Consider the following 24,374-nt stretch of genomic DNA (forward strand, 5'->3'; position numbering starts at 1 on the left):
AGAGAGGCAGGCAGAGAGAGAGGGAAGCAGGTTCCCCACTGAGCAGAGAGCCCGACACAGGGCTCGATCCCAGGACCCTGAGATCATGACCTGAGCCGAAGGCAGAGGCCCAACCCACTGAGCTTCTGCACTTTGAATATGTATTGTTTTTAGAGATCACTTTGTATTGAGATTCAGATACTTTCTTCTGCATCAGAACTTTGTTGTCCATTTGATCTGGTCTTTAACACTTAGAAGGACAGTACATTTTCAGTTATGTGTTAAACTATCACATTCTCACATTCTCACAATCTGAGTCAATTTTTTTGCCACCCAGCTATTTATTGTTCAACTCAATCAGGAACTCACAAGACAGACAAAAGGCCACAGTCATGCCCAAATCGGCTTTTTTCCATTAGTTTCTCCAGTCTTAATTCTGGGAATCAATGCTTGGTATCTTTTTGCTCTCACAAGTGAGAGCAGGAGTCCCATCATCTTCCCTTCACGCCTGCATCTTCAAAGGACCTCTCCCATGGCTTCCCGCTGAAATCAGACCAAATCCGCACCCATCTTCCACTGCCTGGAGAAACTGAACCTGTTTCTCCAACAGAAACGAGTGCTCTCTGCTCTGCATGTTTATTCCAACAGAATTGTTTATTCCAACAGAAACGAGTGCTCTCTGCTATGCAGGAGATGATAGCTGCCTTCCACAGTGGGCTGCCTAGTCCATTCCTCACTTGGCAGTTATAGAACTAAGGAAACCAGGAGTCTTTGAATATGTAAACAGAACCCACATGAAGACTAGCTTTCCAATGGCTGACACAAAAGTCTTAGTGTGAGGCTGGAATGAGCCTCTTCTGGAAAGGGCTGTTTTAGATGCTATTGTTAACAGTAATGTCATCTTTCAAGTCAAGCCTTAGGAAGTAGAATAAATTCCATTCAAATCAAATCAACAAATACTTACTAAGCCACAAGTTAAAAACAAGACTCCCAAATAAGACCTATCTTGCTGCCAATGATTTCCCACCCACCACCTGCTGTAGGGACTATCTCTGTGGCGGAGTATCCATTAGGGCTCTTGTTCCCTTCTGTTCTATTTGTTCGCTATCACTGAGAAATATTGTTAGTTCTACACAAGAGGATCCTCTCTACGCAGGTTACAAATGCAACAAATATGCACTTGTGTCCATGCATGAGTTTTAAATCAACTTAATGCATAGAGTCCTTCCTTCCACAGAGTAATCAAGAAAAGCAAGCTAAATTTCTCACATAAGAAGTTGTCTGAAGGTAATATAAATCATCTTGTGTCATCTTTTCTTCTCCATACCTACCCTAGGATGGCTTATGTCATTTAGATTAAAAAATAATTATACTTGTGGGGCGCCTGGGTGGCTCAGTGGGTTAAAGCCTCTGCCTTCAGCTCAGGTCATGATCCCAGAATCCTGGGATCAAGCCCCGCATCGGGCTCTCTGCTCGGCAGGGAGCCTGCTTCCTCCTCTCTCTCTCTGCCTACTTGTGATCTCTGTCTGTCAAATGAATAAATAAAATCTTTAAAAAAAATAATTATACTTGTAAAATGTGGAGAGTAGGGCTGCTGTCAGCAGTGTGGCTCATAGACTTTCCTGCAGGTGGCTTGCAGGTGTGTCCTTCACAATGAAGGGAAGAAGTGAGCACGTGCCAACGACATGCTATTGAGCTGCATACCCACCTCTACCAAGACTTATTCTGTGCTCTTGATTCTTCTAAGTTCTATGCTTCAGAGTACCGTTCCCTGAAAAGCCCCACTTTCTCCTTAACCACTAAGGAAAATTAGGTAACTTCAGGCAATCCTTGACCCCACTTTAGTGACAGGATGCCTTTGTACAACCTGAAATCCTCATTTAAAGCCAGTTGTGGAAGAAATACCTTGAGTCCTTTGGCATTGTCCTTTTAATGCTCTATTCCATTGGTTCTTGAGACTCTGGCTGTTATAAGGTGGAGATCCACTACACATGGGAGTCACTACAGGCAAAATGCCTCCAGAGAAATAAATAATTTATTTTATCTTTATTTTTCTTAAGAGTTTAATTATTTATTTATTTGACACACACAAACACACAGAGAGAGAGAGAGAGAGAGCGCACAAGCAGGGAGAGCAGCAGGCAGAGGGAGAAGCAGACTCCTGGCTGAGCACAGAGTCCAACGTGGGACTCCATCCCAGGACCCTGGGATCATGACCTGAGCCAAAGACAGATGCTTGACCAACTGAGCCACTCAGGCACCCAGAAATAAATAATTTAAACAAAGCTACAAACCTAAGTTTAATAAGTGACAATAGAAATAACCCAGAGATCTCCAACCAAAAGTATTGTAGTAGAAACCCTAATCTCCAACTTTCTTCTCTATTTACCTAACTTTCCCCCTTTGTCAAGAAAACAAATAAGTTGGTACATACTATGCCCCAAATTATTTCCTCACACTATTATCTTCGTTACCACATATCCCCAGTCTACTAATATTCTATTATATACTTAGTCCTTTGATTGTTAAGATTTTTACTGTGGACATATCCCAGGCATATTATCAGCATTCTTAAAATTGGAGACATAAGTCTTCTCTCAACATCTACTTTAAGAAAACAAAAAAGCTTTTCTTGAGACGTATGCTTGGTGTGATGCTCATGCTATTCATTATTTAACACACCAAGCCTTGCAGGAAACCCCCAAATTTTTAAATGTAACTGTTACATTCTAAGATAATTCAGGGATCCCAAAAGCGATTCCTTCAGTTAGTCTTAGTCAGGATTTGGGTGTAGTAGAGGGAACTTATGTCTGGTAACAGGCCCTCCTTGGAGATGAGAACCAGGCAGTGATTCTAAACCCTGGAAAACTATCTGATCCAGCTCAGGTGGGGCTCAGGCATATTTTTCCAGAGTTTTGTAGGCGGTCCACATCCACAGCCGATGTTCAGAAACTTTATCTTGGGAAAAACTTCTATCTTAGGGTTTGCCAACTGGCTGCTTTCTCAACCTAGTCCCTGATCTGGGTCATAGACTTGACACACTACTACAGTTCCAAAGGGGAGGGGCCCGTGGAACGATGGGATGGTTTCAGTCCACCCTGGGGTGGGGCTATGGCAGGAGCAGAGTCAGTATTGCAGGAGGTAGACTCTTACATAGAAGAGTCTCTCTGTGCTCTGACCCAAAATGAAACCCATGATTCAAGATTCTTTTCCCTCCAAATTCTTGTCTTAAACAGATTCTGAAAAGAGTTGGCAGGAATTAGTTCATCAGTTGCATTGGTTGTGATAAGAATGTCCAGGTAACATGATACTGCTAGAGGGTGAGGAGAACTTTGGGGGCTGAAGGCCTCAGAAAAACACAGAAAAAAGACATTGGAATTGGAAATAGACAAAGGACAAACTGCACCAAAGTCTCGTTTCTGACATAGAGGTTGTGCTTTCTCTGAGCTGGATGGCTTTGATTTCTTTCTGAGATATCAGTGGAAGACTGTCCAGGTGGTGAGAGGAGCAAGTGAGTCTCCAGAGCCATGTGATATCTTAGGGTCTCCTTTTCAAAAACTATGCTGGATGGTTACGCTTGAAATGTTTAGGAGACCACATTTTTTTCCTTCTTTGAAGAATTAGGCTGAAAATACAACTCCACCCTGGGAGGGCTAACAGAAGTTAAAGTCATAATTTTTAAAAAGGCCTGAGTTTTAAATCTAGGGCAGTGGTGGGTAAAACTATAGTCTATAGGTCAAATCCCACCTGTTGTGTAATCCCCAGGTTGAGAGTGGTTTTTAAATTTCTAAATGATCAGAAGAGAAATCAGAAGACTAGTATACTATGATGTAAACATTATGAAATTATTTTCAGTGTCCGTAAATAAAGCTTTATTGAAACATGGCCATACTCATGTGTCCACACACTGTGTACTTCAGTGATAGCTGAGTAGTTGTCACAAGCTGTATGTAGTACTCTGTTACTTTGCAAACTGCACAGCCCACCTCAAAACACAGTGACACAGCTTTAATTCAACAGCATTTTGAGAGCCATGCTTATTGCCATAACATGACATTTTATAATGTGCATAGTGTATGCCCATCATGTCAAGACAAGAAATGGAGAGAAAAATAAACTTCAAATAGTATACTTGTAAGACACAATGTGGATTATTTTGTCATCATATTGGATGACAAGAACTGTGTCTATTATAAAGTGGTGCTATTTAGCTGTGCTAAAAATACAGTCCCTATTGGCATTACCAGATAGATGAAGCAATCATAACAATTTTCCCAACTCACAGGAAAGCACATCAGAAAAAACAGGAAGTAGAAGAAGGAATACTTTATTATAGCAGAATTTTTCTTCACAAGTTTTTTGGAAATGAAGCTGCAACCAAAGATTCCAACTTTGGAATCTTTATCTAACTTTGTTAGATAAAGCAAGTTATATACCAATGGTCATATTTGATTCCAAGCCAAAGAAATATGTCCAGAGAAAATAAACTGGTTTAAAGCTACTAACTTTTGGGCAAAAAGTTACTCAAAGAGTTGAGGACATTGGAAGCAACATCAATAGTCAATTTTAAAAGAAGCCAAATGAATTCAAGTGGTCTTCCTTGGCTTTTGATAAGCCAACATACTGTTCAGTTGTTGTTATTCAAGGAGTCAATGCCAGATCTGAAGTCACTGAGCTTCATCTCTATGAATGGCCTCCATGAAACAATTACAACTGAGAATATTTTCAAAAACAGTAAGAAAACACTAATCCAGTACAACCTGACGTGGAATCTGCTAAGATGTCTAGCACAGATGGTGATAAAAATTTATGTGGAGAAAAACAGGGCTTAGTTGGATGAATTTACAGTTTTTGAAAATGTAAGGTGTTTAAAGACTTCCTTGTATTTGTTGTACTATTTATCAGCAGTTACTCCTGAGGAACATATTTGATACCATGTATTTTCGAATTGGTAGTGTTGACAGTGAAGTTCCACTCTCACGGATGTAAAAATTTTCAGTTCTACAAATTTTGTCATAAATGGAAACAAATCTCTACTTGTTCTACAACACAGCCCCACAGCAGTGTGATGTTTAGTGGTGACGAAATTTTACTGAGGTTATTTTCAGCTCAGGGTCAAGACTGAAATTTCTCTGAATGCAGACTTTCTTCAATCACAGTGATTTAACTTTGAAAGACTTTGGAAATTATTTTTCCTAAAGATTTTTAAAAATTTGTTTATTTGACAGAAGGAGACACAACTAGAGAGGGAACACAGGCAGGGGGAGTGGGAGAGGGAGAAGCAGACTTCCTGCCAAGTAGGGAGTCCTATGCAGGGCTCGATCCCAGGACGCTGGGACCAAGACCTATGCCAAAAGCAGATGCTTAATGACTGAGCCATCCAGGCACCCCTGACTTTGGAAATTAGTTTTTGCTGCAGATTTAATGTTTCTTAATGAATTGAGCTTAAAGCCAGAAGGCAAAGCTGTGATTATGTAGAAAACTTGTACTGCTGTAAAGTCATTTTGATGACAGCTAATGTTGTTTGAATCACAAACAATATCAAGCTGTGGTATTTACTTCCTATGTTGTCAAAAATTAAAAGAAGAAGTGAAGAGTCTCCATCCCACACAAATATGCAGAGAATATATTTTCCAAGCTCATCCTATAGTTCCGGCAGTATTTTTTGGACCTCATTCCGCATGCAAAGGAAAAGTCCCATATTTCAAAATCTATCTAATTGTGCAATTTTAGCTTCTGCTTGACTATCAGTTGAGCTGATTAAGCTACAATAATATGCTAAAAGGCACATATCAAGGAAATAATATAATAGAATTCTATAAATGGCTCAAGTAATTAATGTTCTCTATTAAATCATATGCTTCTGATTGATATCACTATTCAGCAGCACCTATTTGCATGACAAGACATTTTATTATCCTGTAAGTACCTACCTCAATTTTGCCTCTTAGCCTATAAAGCCTAAAGGATTTACTATCTGGCCTTTTATAGAAAAAAGAAAAGCCCCTGATCTAGAGGAGAGTGAGTATGTGAAAGATGGAGGAAGACCTCATTAAGTTCATGCGCTAGAAAGTTTGGTTAAGTACAAAGTGTAATTATTCTGATTTAGCAAACAAAGACTTGTCTGCAGTCATGTTACTTGAATGAAAAATAGAATTGGACCTGAAGCTACATCTTTCTGCTTTAAACTTACCACGTACAATTTAGTTTCAGCAAACAACAACAGCTGTCTTGCATTAATGATGCCAATTTGAATTTTTGTTAGTTTTATAGTTTTGTGTTTCATCTGTACATCTTGCTTTAGCTTCAGATATCAGTAAGACCTATCCTCATAAGTAGTTTATATCTAATATTTTATTTGTTCATATGTGTAGCATTATTTTAAAAAGTAAGTTTAAGTCACAATTCTAAAGCTCACATTTTTTTCCTTCAAAAGAACCCCTTAAATACTTGAGTTTGAGAAACGCTGTCTTAAATCAAACTTCCCCGATGCCCAATGCCAGGGCAACTGTCTGTCAGGTGTGAGACGTGAACATCTTCCCAGATGTGTTTTCATTTACTAAAAGGAATGCTATGAATACACCTAAATCTGATTCTTCAGGAAGTGTTTAAAAAGTTGAGTGAAGGGGCACCTGGGTGGCTCAGTGGGTTAAAGCCTCTGCCTTCGGCTCAGGTCATGATCCCACATCGGGCTCTCTGCTCAACAGGGAGCCTGCTTCCTCCTCTCTCTCTGCCTGCCTCTCTGCCTACTTGTGCTGATTGTCAAATAAATAAAATCTTTAAAAAAAAAAAAGTTGAGTGAAATATTTCTCATCCAGAGATCATGGAAATGACAGAGCATCTGGAAGAGACTGTGTTGGGCAGAAATGACCTTAACAAGAGTCTGATCTTAGTTCTTCAAATGCAGTGGTTCTCAACATTAACACGGCACAAAACCACCTGATGGGCTTGTTTAGCGTGCACAGTAGCAGACTTTTCTCCCAAAGATTGTCAGTCAGTAGTGCAAGGAGGAGGCCCAGGAATATTCTCTGATTGATGACACACGGACAGCCATATTTTGAGAAACATGCCTGTAGGTTCCTGATCTTCATGGTTTCATTCTGTTCTTTACTTTAGAATCCAGAGGATCTTTTGTAAAGCTCCCTGAACTCCCTACCATAAGAGGTGAGGTAGGAAGAAGAGATTAACCCATTCCACCTTGGTATCTCACTGATTGTTATTACAAATCCTAAACTACACTTGTTTGTGGAACATTCTGGAATACAGCAGGTGACTTAAGCTATTGGTTTGTAATTAGCTAGAAGTAACTCAGATTTTAAGATTCAAATACCAAATAAAGGAACTTACAGATAAAAAATAAAATGTGATCAAGACTCATTTTCTATCAATCTAGTTATTTTTTTAAAAAAGCTTTAAACAACAATCTCGCTAGTCTCACATGTGTGATTTTCTGCAATCTCCACTGAAGGTCAAACATACATGAAAGAGCCCTTGCTTCATTGCCTAAAAAAACAGACGAATACCTTCATTTTAGATAAAAATCATGAGTCCAACACATTCTTACTGGTTAATATAAAATCTGTACTACTGAATGGAAGCCTCAGTGTAAGGCATCAACAACCCAGTGTCTCTAAATGAAACTTTAAACCTAAATTCAGGCCACTTCCTAAGCCAACATTGCCGGGGACTTTTACTGGGTATGTTTGTACGGGTTACCTGTCCCGACGACCCGCTGCTCGTTAAAACATAATACATTCATTAGACACAAAAGCTTGTCCTAGGAAAGAAGAGATTTTTAGCACTGGAAAATTACAGGATCAGGGCTCACCTGGTAGCAAAAAGCTCCAGGGCAGTGAGTTCCAGTCCCCGCTCAGCTTCTGATGTTGATATGACTGAAGGGGTTTGGGTTCGCTGCCCAGTTTCCTCACCCATGAACCTGGAATAACAACGCACCCTCCTTTACAAAGGAACCATGCTGTGTAGCAAAGTGACAGACGCTTTCTCCCTGTTCAAGAGACCAAGGTGTAGCCTCATTGTTTGTGATATTCCCCACACATACTCCAACGACTCCTGACCTTTTAACTATGAATTCCTCGCTTAGTCTCCATTTCAATACCTTCTATTTAGAGCCCTTTGGGCTCCTTAACCTTGCTTATCTCCCTGGCTTGGGTCTCTGTTGGTGAACCCTCACCGACATTCCTGACGAACATTACATTACGTTTGACTCCCACATCATCTATCCTTCCCAGTGACCTGCGGCCGGGATCCTCTCAGGTGTCTCCACACACAGTGCTCACTGCCATGCCTCTGCCCCGCTGCTTCTGGACAAGCCTGTCAGCCAGCCAGCTGTCCCCGGGGAGGCGGCAGCGGCTCTCGCGGGGGCTGGAGCGCACATCTCTCCCTGACTCTTAGCCCTTCCTCCCACGCGCTGCCCCTCACCACACTGTAATAATGCCCCTTATGTGTCATAACTATGTCACGACTCCCCTGCGGGCGTGCGTTACCTCCTGGCTTCTGTCAGATTCCTGGCTTTCTGTACAGGGGGCAGGTCAATGCATGCACCCAAGGTGGGAATGAACTGTTCGACTTGTCATTCTTCAACGGTCTGGTTTATACACTTGGGCTGGAGAAAGATGAGATGAGAAGAGAAAGGACGCCACCTGAGGAATCCCCCAGTATCCCGAGAGCTCTAACATGAGCCCTCATATGAGCTCAAATATCCTAATATTCGACTCCCCAAGATTGTTCCCGGCTAAATGGATTCCCTTTTTCCTTAATCAATAAACATTTTTGCAATCCCACAGACACCATTAGCTGAAAATGTTTTAGTGTGCTATTTGTACTTAGTATGTCACAATTTATATTTGAAAAGGCATTCTGTATGATCCTTATAGACGGAAATAGTAACATCCCACTAAGATGGCATTATAGGGAAGGGCTCCATTCCATGTAAGAGAAATTTCTGGATAAATAGAAATTTCCTCATTAAAGACCAATCTTCCAAAACATTTCACCATTTTTTCAGTCTTTAAAAAAGAAAAAAAGTGAGGAACCAAAAAGGGGGCATCTGGGTGGCTCATTCAGTTAAGCATCTGCATCCGGCTTAGGTCATGATCCTGGGGTGGGGAGCCTGCTTCTCCCTCTCCCTCTGCCTGCTGCTCTGCCTGCTTGTGCTCTCTTCCTCTGTCAAATGAATAAATAAAATCTTTTTTTTTTAATTTCACAATTTTTGATGGAACTCTTTAGTTTTTGAAATAATAGTAAAGTTAAACTCTTCAATATCTACATAATTAGATTATCAATGGATCTATTTCTAAAATATATGTAGATGCCTGCCTCCTTATGCGATGGAAATCAAACATAATTTGCTTTTCGGTTCCAGCTCCGGAGCATTGGTAAGAGTGTTCATTATTAAATGTTGTAATAATCCAGTACTAATTATGTTTTTTAGACTTTTTGTCACTCAATATTAGACTGCCCGATGATACTTCCTGCTATTTTTTTACTTGATGACTTCTTCTAATTCACTGCTTCTAATCTACTCCAGGGCAACAAACAAGGTAACCAAATTTGAGTTAGAAACATGCTTGTGCACCATAGGTGGAAATGTATAATGGTGCAGTTGCTCTAGAAAATACTATTTCAGGGTGCCTGGGTGGCTCAGTGGGTTAAGCTTCTGCCTTCGGCTCAGGTCGTGATCTCAGGGTCCTGGGATTGAGCGCCGCATCGGGCTCTCTGCTTGACGGGGAGCCTGCTTCTTCCTCTCTCTCTCTCTCTGCCTGCCTCTCTGCCTACTTGTGATCTTTGTCAAATAAATAAATAAAATCTTAAAAAAAAAAAAAAGAAAGAAAGAAAATACTATCACTCCCCTGCCCAATAGAAATAGAATTACCATATAATTCAGCAATTCCATTTCTCAATATATACCCAAAAGAATTGAAAGGAGGCCTTCAAAGAGATATTTGTACACCCACAGTCACAACAGAACTATTCAGGAAAGCCAAAAGGTGGAAGCAACCTAAGGTCCATTGACAAATGAATGGATGGGATGCCTGGGTGGCTCAGTTAGTTAAGCACCTGCCTTGGGCTCAGGTCATGACCGCAGGATCCTGGGATCGAGTCTCACACAGAGCTGCTTGCTTAGCAGGGAGCCTGCTTCTCCCTCTCCTTTTGCCCCTCCCTCCTCCTCCTGTGCACTCTCTCTCTCTCTCAAAGAAATGAAACCTTCCAAACAAACAAACAAAAAGCACAAATGAAAGGATAAACAAAATGAAATGTATCCATTTGATAGAATAGTATTATAAGGATCCCCCCCTTCCCAGAGTCCTACATTGTCCTGGGCACAATGATCGTTCCCACCCAGGAACTCACCACTCTTCTACTCTGCCCCTCCCAGTAAAGTTCTTTGAAATCCCATGTAGTGGCTCTTTTCTGTTGCCTCCCTCTTTTAGGTCACAAAAGGGTCGAAAAAGGAGAGAAAGGAACTGAGTAAGGGGAGACGGAGTGAGGGGAAAAACCAGCTCAAGAGAAGGATCAGGGGAGAGGACGCGGTAGCCCCTCACTTCCTGCTTCGCATCAAGCATGAGGGCTAGATCATTGCACATGCAAGTGTGTCTGTTATTATTCCATATTACAGTTGAGAAAAATGGGGCTTATGGTGAGGTTCCCTTCCAAATGCTGAAAGTGAGTGAAGTAAGAGAAACAAGGACATTATGAGTTATGAGTTCATTATTTTCAGATTATATCCTTCCTACTTGAGGAGGTGTTGAGAAAGAGTTTAAAAAAAAAAGGAAGGCAATCCTTTCACATGCATAGCCTGGATGAACCTTGAGGACACCATGTTAAGTGAAATAAGCCAGTCACAAAGACAAACACTGTAGAGACAGGTTGGGGCCTTGGGGAGAAGGGAAAACAAGGAGATGTTCAATGAATCAGAGTTTGAGTTTTGCAAGATGAAAAGAGTTCTAGAAATTGGTTGCACAGCGATGTGAACATACTCCACACTATTCAACTCTATACTTGAAAATTGTTAAAATGGTGAATTTTATGTTATGTGTATTTTACCACAATTAAAAATAAAATTTATAAAAAGAGTTAGAAACACGCATTAATTCATTTAATAAGTATTTTTTTTGTGTCTACTGTGTATCAGACCCTGCTCTTCGTGCCAGGGGAAAAGTGCTGGTTTTGTCCTTCATGGAGCTCACATTCTAATGTGTGGTATATAATAGTATATATACTTTTGCAGTCTACCTAATAAAGCGTATGATTTTAGGACACTCGTTTTAGAACATAAATGATTTCTCTCTGAGATCTGCACCCTGACATATTTGAATGAAGAATATACCTAAAGTTAAAATATCTTAATTCCTAAAGAACATGATGATTAAAATGTAAAGACTGACCTATCACCAACACCTTTTGGGTGTTTGTTTAGTTTTTCTTTCCATTATATAGAGTAAGGAATGGGATATGAGAGACTGAATAGACAAATGAGCAACGGTCAGACTACATATGAAAATAAAACGTTGACCCACAACCTGCAGCAACATGCCCAGGAAACCAACCTCTTATCTATAATAAACAACCCAGGAAGCCAGCCCGCTTTAAATCCGACTTACAGGGAACAAGATCGCTATCTCTAGTGACAATGCAGGAACCTAAACAAAAACTTCTGTAACAATCAGCCTAAAATGGCCAGGACTTGATTAATGACTGACAACTTCTCTAAGTTTTGTCCCTGCTTCCAATTTAGGACCAACCAGAGAAAGCCAAGTAGACCCCCCTTACCAGTCACCTAGGATGCCCTGCTCACAGGCAGCCTTCCTCCTGCCTCCCATGCCAACAGCCCCCCATCGGGCATTCCTGAAGCCTCCCCTTTGTGCGCTTTATAAAGCTTTCCCACTCCTCTGCTTGCCTTTGAGTCCCCGCCAAAACACAAGGGACTGTGGCTGTCTCCCTTACTATAGCAAGCGTACAATAAACAGCTTTTGCTTTTCTCATTTTGTTGGTTTTTGTTTATATCCACAGATGTTTGCTATATACTTGCAAATGGCGAGTCAATCTTTTAAAACAGTTACTAACTCCCAAGACATCATTGTTCCAGCTCCTAGGTTACTAGCAAGAAGGTTGGCTAATCCTGCCCGTCTCCTGGTGCCCAGCTCTCAGCAAGGGGTCGCCCGACATTAACCAGTCATCAAGCAGATGGCATGATCACCACGCTCCTGCCCCCGATCAAGAGTTCTTTCATTATTTCAGTGGCATAATTTTTTTACGTTTATTTTATTTTATTTATTTTGTTTGAGAGAGAGAGAGAACATGAGTGGGAGGGGCAGAGAGAGGTTTTGGGTTTTTCTTAAAGATTTTATTTATTTATTTGACAGCACAAGCAGGCAGAGCATCAGGCAGAGGGAGAGGGAGGACCAGGCTCCCCATGTAGCAGGGAGCCTGATGTGGAGCTGGATCCCAGAACCCTGGGACATTGACCTGAGCCAAAGGCAGCTGCCCAACCAACTGAGCCACCCAGGCACCCCTCAGTGCCATAATTTTTAACAATGAATGATCATTTGAAAAATTCTAGAAAAATTATTTTTCCATTTAGATTTCTAGTTAATCTTCTACTATACTTACTTCAGGCATGGAAAAATAGTTTCCATTTGTTTGTTCCAATGTTCGTGGAGGGTTGGATGACCTCCAAATAATGGGGGCATTTGTACATCCTACCTTAGATTACATGTGCAAGAACGTAGGAACTATTTCTGCTTGCTTGTATCTGAATAACTACTGGGTGAACATGAGGTGTAAGAAATATTTGATAAAAGGGACGCCTGGGTGGCTCAGTGGGTTAGGGCCTCTGCCTTCAGCTCGGGTCATGATCCCAGAGTCCTGGAATTGAGCCCTGCATCGGGCTCTCTGCTCTCCAGGGAGCCTGCTTCCTCCTGCCTCTCTGCCTAGTTGAGATTTCTCTCTGTCAAATAAATAAAATATTTTTTTAAAAAAAGAAATATTTGATAAAATAAAGCTGGGTTGACTTTGGTGCTGAATAATCACTGTAATGGATATTACCTTTCAAACACATGGTGTGCTTTTCTTCTTCTGCCTCCAAGTATGACCTCCCTCTTGTCCGTTGTTGGCAGCAACCATTTGCCTCAGGTTGGATTATTGTTCTGAGGGCAGAAAGGCAAAGAGAAAATATTACATGTTTTTTGCAGTCTAGGTCTTGTTTTTGAGAGTTTTGAAGATCCAGGCTTGCAAAACATGTTTTCAAAGAGAAAGAGAAAGTATTCCAAATACTCTCTCTTTATGTTTCAAAAGGCAAATCTGGCTGGCTCAGAGATTATTACAACCACATAATTTTGAACAATGGATGATCAATGGATTGAAGAATGGATTTGAAAGTAGGACAATTTTACTTTAAACCAGAGTGTAAGGGAATCCCTTAAAAAGGAAAGGGAAAATAGAAAAATCCCTCCTCTTTTAGGTGTGGGGAGGAACAGCAAGACAGATGTGTGCTAAGATTTCCCCTCTAATGAGAGAACTAATGGGGAGGATGACATCTCCTGGGCTGAGAGGAGAGATTTGGAAGAATTCCTGTGCTGTTTCAGACTCACTAAATCATCCCTCAGATTAGATTCTTATATAAAATGTTAAGTTAAATGCATTACGTAATCAATCTTAGAATTTGGAATTCATGTATTTCATGGGGGTCTGTGCTCTACTACCTGGTTCACCCACGTCTTTCCCCTGGGGGTAAATGGAAAAGGTATAACACAAAGGATACTTTTGTTGAAACCCATTTGTGTTTGTTACCTTTTAAAAACATTGAATGTGCTGGGATGCCTGGGTGGCTCAGTGGGTTAAAGCCTCTGCTTTTGGCTCAGGTCATGATCCCAGGGTCCTGGGATGGAGGATCCTGGGATCGGGCTCTCTGCTCAGCAGGGAGCCTGCTTCCTCCTCTCTCTGCCTACTTGTGATCTGTCAAGTAAATAAGTAAAATCTTTAAAATAAATAAATAAATACATACATTGAATGTGTTAATTATGTTAGTTTAAGAAAACAAAATATGCATACTTTTCAGAAGAATGATTAATTCTCACATAGGGCTCCTTTTGAATCTGTGCAGGAAGACTAGTCAGTCCAGGATATAGGGTGTCATTTCTATTTCTTTATCAGTTTGGCTCCCTCTAGCTGTCAGTTTGAAATTTTAGTAGGTTCTAAAATTACACATTCTTGGTCCCCTTTCATAACACAGAGTGATTTTTTCATAGGAATGTTTGGAAGGACAGTATTCCATTTTTATATATATATATATATATATATATATATATATATATATATATACATACCACATCTTCTTTATCCATTCATCTGTTGATGGACATCTAGGGATGCAGCCATTAAAAAAACAAAACAAAACAAAATACGAAATCTTGCCATTTGCAACGACATGGATGGAACTAGAGGGTATTATGCTAAGTGAAATAAGTAAATCAGAGAAAGAATTATCATATGATCTCTCTGATATGAAGAATTTGAGAGGTAGGGTGGGGAGTCACAAAAAACGAAACAAGATGGCATTGGGAGGGAGACAAACCATAAGAGACTCTTAATCTCACGAAACAAACAGGGGGGGTAAGGAGAGGGTTGAGGATTATGGACACTGGAGAGGGTATGGGCTATGGTGAGTGCTGTGAATTGTGTAAGACTGATGATTCACAGACCTGTACTCCTGGGGTGAATAAAACATTACATGTTAATTTAAAAAAGAAGAAGGTTTGGGAGGAAATGAGAGACTGATAGAATGTATTTCTTTTTTTTTTTTTTTAAGATTTTATTTATTTATTTGACAGAGATCACAAGTAGGCAGAGAGGCAGGCAGAGAGAGAGGAGGAAGCAGGCTCCCTGCGGAGCAAAGAGCCTCGATGTGGGGCTCAATCTCAGCACCCTGAGATCATGACCTGAGCCAAAGGCAGAGGCCTTAACCCACTGAGCCACCCAGGCGCCCCTAGAATGTATTTCTTAACAAAGATCATATGTAGATATTTTTTGAAAAATTACTAAGGTTTGTATATAGGGTTGACAGACTTAGCAAATAAAAATATAGTGTACCTAGTAAAATATAGATTTGAGATTGAAAAACAAATAATTTTTTAGTATAAGTAAGTTCTAAGTATATTACTTTGGCAACTCTGTGTATTTTATGTCTTACATCTTATTTGACAAATGAGAATTCTGAGGATCAAAACTTCCTACTCCAAACTCTATTTTTCCCATTTTCACATAGCTTATTCTTGCTTTTTCATTCTTAGTCTTCCTAAGTTGCCTCCAAAAATCATCTCAGAGGTCTGATCGGAGGACACATGATTTTAGCTGTAAGCATCCTGAGATATCTTTATTTAAACATGACCAGTGGAAATGATCCAATAAGGATCCTTCTGTGTGCAAGTCCCCAGGAGACCTTTACCTCTTACTGAATCCTCCCCACTTGGACCCTAGCATTGACCTGCATATTTACAGAGAAGGAATTAAGGCTTAGAGAGACTTGTCCAAGGTGACATGACTACAAAGTAGGGAGCTGAGTTTTAACTCACATAGTCAGACCAGATAGTAGATGCTCCAGATTCACGGGCCGTGCAGTCTTTGTCACGACCACTCTACACTGCCATCGTCCAGCAAAAGCAACTCTGGGCAGCACACAGATGGACAGGCATGACCAAGCTCCAGTAAACTTTGTTTATGGACATGGAAATTTGAATTTCCTAGAATTTTCCCATATCCTGACTTATTATTCCTTTGACTTCTCTGAATTGTTTAAAAATGTAAACCACACTCTGAGCTCTAGAATAGGGACTGGCAAAGTGAGCCCGTAGGTCAAGCCCTGCCCACTGCCTGTTTTTGTAAATCAGGGTTTTCATCTTTTCTCTCCTTGGTGTTCTTCTTGAAGGGGGTTCCCATTAATTCTTCATGGTAGATTAATTTGTGCAACAGGTGTTGTGATTAATCAAGTCCAATGTTCTATCATTCTGTGGTGCAATGTAGGGCTTTTACTTAAGTAATTGTCTTACAGTCTTCTGGAGCTCTTTTTAAAAACAAATTGGTAGTATTACATGGTAACTATGAATTGGCATAAAACTAGTGATTATTTTAATGAAATTGTACTTTAATCAGATAGTCCATTAGGCATTCTCTTCTTAGTTGGGCACTAATCTAGGCACAACAACTATAGAAAGAAATGCACTTACCTTTTTTAACAATTCATCAAGAAAACACTTGAATTTCTTTTTGGAATTACATTTGTGTTCATCCTTTGTGGAAGAGCAAATAACTGATAGACATTAAGATCCTGGTGGCATCTCACTGAGTATTCTCACCTGTGCTGTTCCCAGAAGAAAGTGTGTGAAGGAAAAATGAAGACATTTTCTTAGGATTTGGGTTTTTTTTTCCTAATACTTATTAGTCACATATTATATATTTTCCTTTCAAGTAGTAACATTTTTTTCCTCCTAAAAATAGATTAAATCTTCACCCTAAAATGCCACAAAAGATGAATTTAAAATTGTTAAAATTTAGATTTTTAAAAAAAAATTTTAATGTGTTATGTTCATCACCTACAAAACATTATTAGTTTTTGATGTAGTGTTCCAAGATTTAAAATTTAGATTTTTAATTATTTTTATTGTGCCTTCTTAGTGTTCAAAAGAAATGGATGAATTGGGACACCTGGGTGACTCTGTCAGTTAAGCATCTATCTTCCACTTGGGTCATGATCTCAGGGCCCTGGGATCAAGTCCCACATGAGGCTCCTTGCTCAATGGGGAGCTTGCCTCTCTCTCTGCCTGCTGTTCCCCCTGCTTGTGCTCTCTCTCACTCTCTCACTGACAAATAAGTAAAATCTTTTAAAAAAAACTGGATGAATCATACTAGATTATGGGAAATAGTTAAGGTATTAGGTATTGTAGAGTGTCAGAACATACCACCCCAAAATATGCTACTTGCACAAAATGATTATTTTGAGCTAAAGGCAACTGAGAAGACAAAGATACAAGAAAAGCTATCTGCCCACCCCCCCGCCACACCAATTTGCCTAAAAGCAGTACATACATTTACAAAGTTGTCCTCATCTCCTCATTACTGGTAAGGACCAAAATTAATCACTAGAGACAATGTTAGACTTTAATCAGCCTGGAGACAGCACCAGAGGAGTCTATATAACAATCTTTACCAACAAGCTTTTATTTACCGTTAGTTTTCCATAATGTGCCTTCCCACAATTGGGAGCCCCCAGAGACTCAAAGTTCTTTTCCTTTGTCTTGCTGCTTCTCTAACACTTTAGTGTTCCTTTGCTGAGATGCTTCATGAGCCTAGGTTCTTACCACCCCTTTGAGTTACTCCTCTCTGAGTGGTCCAGGTGTAAGGGTGGTGCATATGCTAATGAACTTCTGTTTGGTTTTCTTATGTTGACTTGTGTTTTGTCAGCCCGGTTTATAGGGTCCCAGCCAGAGAACCAAAGAGAGTATAGGAAAAAGAATTTTTGTTCCTCTACAATATCTTGAAATTATGTTCTCTGCTTCACAAAGGGATTGTGTTCCTGGTTCAACATAAATCCCTCTTCAAACACATGCCCTGAGGCCTGAGTCTCCAGTCATGTCAGGCAAGGAAGAAAAGAGCCTCTATAGATGCAGTTGTCACCCCTGGCTGGGTATCAAAATTATCTGGAGAGATTTTAAAACACAGTTTCCTTAGAATGTTAGATTCAGTAGGCCTGGGCTGAGGCTCCATAATTAAGAACACTCCTTCTTGCGGGGCTGAGTAGAAATCTATATGAGTTCCCTCTGGCCACTGGAATAAATCACCACAGACTGGGTGGCTGAAAACAACACAGATTTATTATCTCAATGGTGGAGGTCCTAAGTCTGAAATGAAATGGCAGGGCTGCATTCCTTCTGGAGCCTCTTAGGGGAGAATGTCTTTCCTTAACATTTCCAGCTTCTGAAGGTCATTTCATTCAAGGTCATTCCTCCATCTTCAAAGCCAGTGCTGTAGAACCTCTCTCTCTCTGACATTGACCCTCAAGCCTCCCTTTTATAAAGACCTTGCAATTACTTTGGATCCACCCAGATGATCCAGAATAAACTCCTCATCTCAAAGTCCTTAATCACATCTGCAAAATCCCACGCAAGGTGACATACTCAATTCCAGGGGTTAGGGTGTGAACATCTTTGGGAGCCTTTATTCTGACTAATCCAGAGCCTGAAACAAGGCAAACAATACAACTCCATCTCCAGCACTCTGCCACCTGCAGACATCACTAATTACTCCACTATTCAACTAGTCTGTCCAAGGATTTTCTTTTGCAAGAGCAGAGGAGCAAAGAGAGACAAGACAGAAAGAGAGAGGACTAGGGTGCCAAAAAAATCATCTTTGGCTCAAACACCTTTGCCCTTCTTGATATCTGTGTGACAAAAGTAGGGACTTTACCACAAGGACAGTATCTTATACGTTGATAAATAAACAGGTAGATCTATATATATCTACAAGCCCATCCTCTTTGCAGCCAATGCAGAGATATACATTTCATACTCAGTGAGCCCCCAAAGCCACAAACTTGAATGTTTTCCCTTTTTTTTTTTAAAAGATTTTATTTATTTATTTGACAGACAGAGATAACAAGTAGGTAGAGAGAGGGGTGGTGGTGGGGGAAGCAGTCTCCCTGCCAGAAAGCCCGATGCGGGGCTCAATCCCAGGACTCTGAGATCATGACCTGAGCTGAAGGCAGAGGCTTTAATCCACTGAGCCACCCAGGCACCCCTTGAATCTTTTCCTACCAAGGCCTGTTGGTCATCACACCCTAACCATGACGTAAAGCCCCACACTAGAGAAGAAGTGGGGCATAGTCTTGATCATGGCCTTGGACTTGCTCCAAGGGCCTTCCTGCTCAGCAATGAGATGTGCCTATCCTCACTCTCTAGAAGTTTGTAGTCAAGAATTTAGCATCCTGGGTTATGCCTGCTTCTACTCCACTGCCCACATCTGAGCACTCTGCTATCAGGTCTTGGTTCTAGAAGGCTCTCAATCCTGTTTCTTTCCTGTCCTTCTCTTGAATTTAGCTTCCTTAACAGAATCAAGGCATCTCTCGGTTTCCTCAGTAGTGCTCTGTTTTCCTGGTAACTTGTTCCAACAGAGCCCAATTTCACAGACTGCTTCCAGTAGCTCCCCGTCTGCCCTGTACTTGTGGCACAAGTCTCTCTGGTTTCACACATATGCAGAGGTCTTTCCTCCTTCTGTCAGTGTGTGTTTAGAGATCTGACATATGATTCCTGACAACACTCTTTACTGCCGAGCTGCCATCTGAATGTTTCCAGGCATTCTGCCACAGGCACCAGTGGGTTGACAGCTCTAAATCTACTCAATCCACCACTGAAGGTGTTGACTTCATAAATTTCTTCTTGAATCTCTGTGGCTTCTCTGAGGCTCCTGTTGTTGCAACATTTTGTGGCAAGTTCTGAAGATGGACAAAAAGATCCCTCTCTAGTTCCTATCCTGCATTCCCCAGGAACATACCTGGTTTCTGAAATCTTCTCACCTGGATAAGAGCTTCTGAACTTACTGGCAGCCAGGCTTATAGTCAACCCGATACTGCAGGGCCCAGGGGTTCCCATTTTATAGATAAAATAGAAGTGGGTCTTCATCTAAATACGACTGCTACAGATCCTTCACTCTCCTATGAAGGTTGCCAGTTTCTCTTTTTAAATTATGTGTCTATTCTAGACGTTGGGGGTAAAATGGTCAGAGAGTTCAGAAAGTTTATCTCTCAGGGCACCTGTGTGGCTCAGTGGGTTAAGCCTCTGTCTTTGGCTCAGGTTGTGATCCCAGAGTCCTGGGATTGAGCCCTGCATTGGGCTCTCTGCTCAGCAGGGAGCCTGCTTCCTCTCTCTCTCTGTCTGCCTCTCCATCTACTTGTGATCTCTATCTGTCAAATAAATAAAAAAAATCTTAAAAAAAAATACCCCCAAAGCAGGATTTAAAAAAGAAAAAAAGAAAGATCATCTCTCCTCAAAATTAATGACCACAGGGGCCCCTGGGTGGCTCAGTCAGTTAAGCAACTGCCTTTGGCTTGGGTCATGATCCTGGAGTCCCCAGATCAAGTCCCACATCGGGCTCCCTGCTCAGCAGGGAGTCTGCTTCTCCCTCTGACCCTTCCCTTCTCATTATCTCTCTCTGTCCCTCAAATATGTAAGTAAAATCTTTAAAAAAATTAATGACCACAAAAATGGAAGGATTAATGATGCAGTAGCAATTTTAAAAAGGTGCATGTGTACAGGAATCGGGGGGAGTTGTCTCATTCACATTATAATCTTTAAAAACTCACATCAACTTTTCTGCAACGGGTTTGCCACCAGGACATGGGTGTTGTGAAAACCACCACTAAGCCTAAACCAAAATGCAAAAGGAAAAGACTCATATCAACATTGTCATCATTGGATGATTCTGGAAGACTAACATTACTGGTTGTCTGATCTATAAATGTGGTGGAATTGACAAAAGAACTATTCAAAAATTTGAGAAGAAGGCTGCTGAGAAGGGAAAGGGCTCCTTCAAGTATGCCTGGGTCTTGGATAAACTTAAAGCTGAACATGAATGTGGTATCACCATTGATATCTCCCTGTGGAAATATGAGATGAACAAAGTATTATGTGACCATCAATGATGTCCCAAGACGCAGAGCCTTTGTGAAAAATATAATTACAAGCACATCTTGGGCTTTCTGTGCTGTCCTGATTGCTGCCACTGGTGTTGGTGAATTTGAAACCAGTGTCTCCAAGAACTGGCAGATTTGTGAGCATGACTTCTGGCTTACACACTAGGTGTAAAACAATTAATTATCAGTGTTAACAAAATGGATGCCACTGAGCCACCCTACAGCCAGAAAAGATATGAAGAAATCATTAAGGAAGTTGGCACTTACATTAAAAAATTGGCTACAACCCCAGCAGTAGCATTTATGCCAGTTTCTGGTTGGAATGGTGACAACATGCTGGAACCAAACACTATCATGCCTTGGTTCTAGGGATGGAAATTCACCCGTAAAGATGGGAATGCCAGTGGAACCACAGTGCTTGACGTTCTGGGTTGCGTTCTGCCACCAATTTATCCAACTGACAAGCTCCTGTGTCTGCCTCTCCGGGACATCTACAAAGTTGGTGGCATTAGTACTGTCCCTGTGGGCTGAGTGGAGTCTGGTGTTGTTAAACCTGTCATGGTGGTTATCTTTGCTCCAGTCAATGTTACAATTGAAGTAAAGTTTATTGAAATGCACCATGAAACTTTGAGTGAAGTTCTTTCTGGGGACAATACGGGCTTCGGTGTCCAGAACGTATCTGTCAAAGATTGTTGTGGCATTGTGGGTCACATCACAGCAAATTCGACCCACCAACCAAAGCATCTGGCTCAGGTGATTACCCTGAACCACCCAGGCCAGATCAGTGCTGGATAGGCACGTGGGCTGGATTGTCACACAGTTCACATTGTTTGTAATTCTGCTGTGCTGAAAGAGAAGATTGATTGTTGTTCTAGAACAAAAGCCAAAAGATGGTTCCAAGTTGTTGAAATCTGATGATGCTTCCATCATTGGTATGGTTCCTGGCAAGTCTATGTATGTTGAAAGCTTCTTTGACTATCCTTCTCTGGACTGTTTTGCTGTTGGTGACATGAGACAGATGGCTGTTGGGGGTGTCAAAGCAGTGGACAAGAAGGCAGCTGGAGCTGGCCAGGTCACCAAGTCTGCCCAGAAAGCTCAGGAGGCTAAATGAGTATTATACCCAATACCTGCCTCCCCAGTCTTCAACAGTGGTAGAGGAACATCTCAGAACTGTTTTGTCAATTTGGCCATTTAAGTTTAACAGTCTGCGACTGGTTAATGATAGATCCATTGTAAAACCTTCAGAGGGAAAGAGGAATGTTTTGTGGACCATTTGTTTTGTGTGTGTGTATGTGTGGCGGATTTAAGTAATTAGTTTTTAAAATCAGTATTTTTTAATTAGTTTTTAAAATCAGTACTTTTTAATGACCAAAAATCTGTCACAGAATTTTGAGACCTATTAAAACAAAAGGTTTTTTTTTTTCTTCAAAGGTTTTATTTATTTATTTATTTGACAGAGATGCAGCAAGACAGGGAACACAAGCAGGGGGAGTGGGAGAGAAAGAAGCAGGCTTCCCGCCAGAGACCTTGAGCTCGATCCTAGGACTCCAAGATCATGATCTGAGCCGAAGGCAGACGCTTAATGAATGAACTACCCAGGTGCCCCTACAATAAAAGTTTAATGAGAAAAAATCCAAATCCCATCAGAGAGAGAGAGAGAGAGAGATTGCGAGCCAGAAGATTCCCACTATCCTCTTGATTGAGCAGGGTCCTAGATGCTTCTAATTCATCCCAGTTCCAACCACCATAAACAGTATAAGAGGAAGGAAGGTGAATGGGAGAAAAATCAGTAAAAATCACCATAATACACCCAACAAAAAAGAGGCAGGTGAAAAAGATACATAGGAGGAACCCAGGTATACGTTTTCTACGCTTCTTCTACTCACCATCTTGTTTGCTGAGCAATGGAAATCCCAGCAATAAACAGGGATTGGGGAAAATAGAAGACAAAGTGAAAATAATAAATGATTTTATGAGGGAAAAGGAAGAGCCAGCGTGAGTGCCTGGTCGGTTTCATCTGTTGTTTTCCTTTATTGATCCATTGTCTTCAGCATCAAATATGATGTTAACTGGTACTTTGACATACACATATTTGCAATCATATGTAAAGGGGGAAATTTTTAATGCTTCTAATACAGTTCTAAAATCTGAAATGGGTGCTGAAAGTAGAAAAATTTTTTCGCATCAAGGGAGATAATATGATTTATTTTCCGTTTAATACATATATGAATTATATCCTTAGATTTCTTATTATTGAATTTTTTTGCATTGCTGACATGCTTTGCTGATCTATATTATTCTTTAAAAGTACTGTTAAATTAGGGGTACCTGGGTAGCTCAGTCAGTTAAATGACTGACTCTTGATTTCAGCTCAGGTCATGATATCAGGAGTGTGGGATGGAGCCCAATCATGGCTCTGCACTCAGCAGGGAGCCTGCTTGGGATTCTCTCTCTCCTTTTCCTTCAGCCCCTCCCCCTGCTTTCTTGCTTGCTCTTTCTCTGTCTCTCTCTCAAATAAATAAACTGATCTCTTTTAAAAGTACTGCTAAGGGGTGCCTGGGTGGCTCAGTGGGTTAAAGCCTATGCCTTTGACTCAGGTCATGATCCCAGGGTCCTGGGATCGAGCCCTGCATCAGGCTCTCTGCTCAAGCAGGGAGCCTGCTTCCCCCTCTCTCTCTCGGCCTGCCTTTCTGCCCATTTGTGATCTCTGTCTGTCAAATAAGTAAAATCTTAAAAAAAAAAAAGTACTGTTAAATTATATTTGCAAATAATTTATTCAAGATTTTGGCTTCCATATTAAAAGCCTAGATTGGTTTACAATTCTTTCCCAGTCTCTGGCACCAAGGCAGGTTGGTTTGACAACCACCACGATGAGGAACTTCTGACTACATTTTAGAGTAGTTTGTTTCCAGCCACAGCCACTGTCAGAGGATAACAGGATAACCAAAATGTGAGCAAGACATCAGCTGCATCCCCTTGTTTCTGTAACTGTTCATGCTGTCTCTATTTGCCTCAAATGTATACTACCATAGAGTCATAGAGTTATACACGCGCACATACACACATAAAGGTGAGCAATGTTTATGAGTTAGGAAGATATGGGATCCTGGGGAAGCCTTTATCACACATGAATGTTTCCCATCCTCTAACCCCCAAGCCCTGCAAAACTGAACCCTGGACCTGCAAAATTCTCCCTTCTGTAATGCACAGTAATTTGCACCTTTTTCAAACCTGGAGCTGGCTCTTGTTGAAATCAAGAGACTTGATTCAGCTTCTACCAAAGAACATAAATGTATTTTCCCAAGAGAAATAGTTTTTTCTCTCAAAAGAATTATGGTGCCAGCTGTAAAGATAAAACAAATTTTCTACCTTAAAACAGAGGCTACAAAATAGATGTGTTTTTAACAATCTTTTGAGCAGGAGACCTTATTTGGGGATATTTTGTCTACAGAAGTTATTATATTCCATATTTTTTTACTTAATTTTTTACCTAACAATTAAAAATTATAGATAAAATACGAAATGCATACTTTATTATTGCGTGGTGCTGAGTGGAGTCTGCAATCTGTAGGCTTGTGAATAAACATCAACAACTAAAATTCAAATTAATGACAGAGTGCCTGGCCAGCTTAGTCAGTAGAGCACGAGACTCTTGATCTTGGGGCCATGAATTCAAACCCCACCTTGGCCATAGACT

The 24,374-nt window shown here is 40.8% G+C and overlaps 1 long non-coding RNA gene and 1 pseudogene across 1 annotated transcript; one reads left to right on the forward strand and one right to left on the reverse strand.

Moving 5' to 3' along the window:
- Positions 1-6,891: 6,891 nt before the first annotated feature.
- LOC123388857 lies at positions 6,892-8,431 on the reverse strand. The gene is made up of 3 exons (XR_006603368.1): positions 8,233-8,431; positions 7,808-7,915; positions 6,892-7,482 (listed from the first exon to the last, which is right to left on the reverse strand). It is a non-coding gene; the product is annotated as an uncharacterized LOC123388857 (long non-coding RNA).
- Positions 8,432-9,326: 895 nt separating this feature from the next.
- LOC101694473 lies at positions 9,327-21,940 on the forward strand (annotated as a pseudogene).
- Positions 21,941-24,374: the final 2,434 nt, after the last annotated feature.

This window comes from Mustela putorius, unplaced genomic scaffold (genome assembly GCF_011764305.1).
Source record: "Mustela putorius furo isolate JIRA1106 unplaced genomic scaffold, ASM1176430v1.1 tig00003913_pilon_pilon_pilon, whole genome shotgun sequence".
Taxonomy (NCBI): domain Eukaryota; kingdom Metazoa; phylum Chordata; class Mammalia; order Carnivora; family Mustelidae; genus Mustela; species Mustela putorius.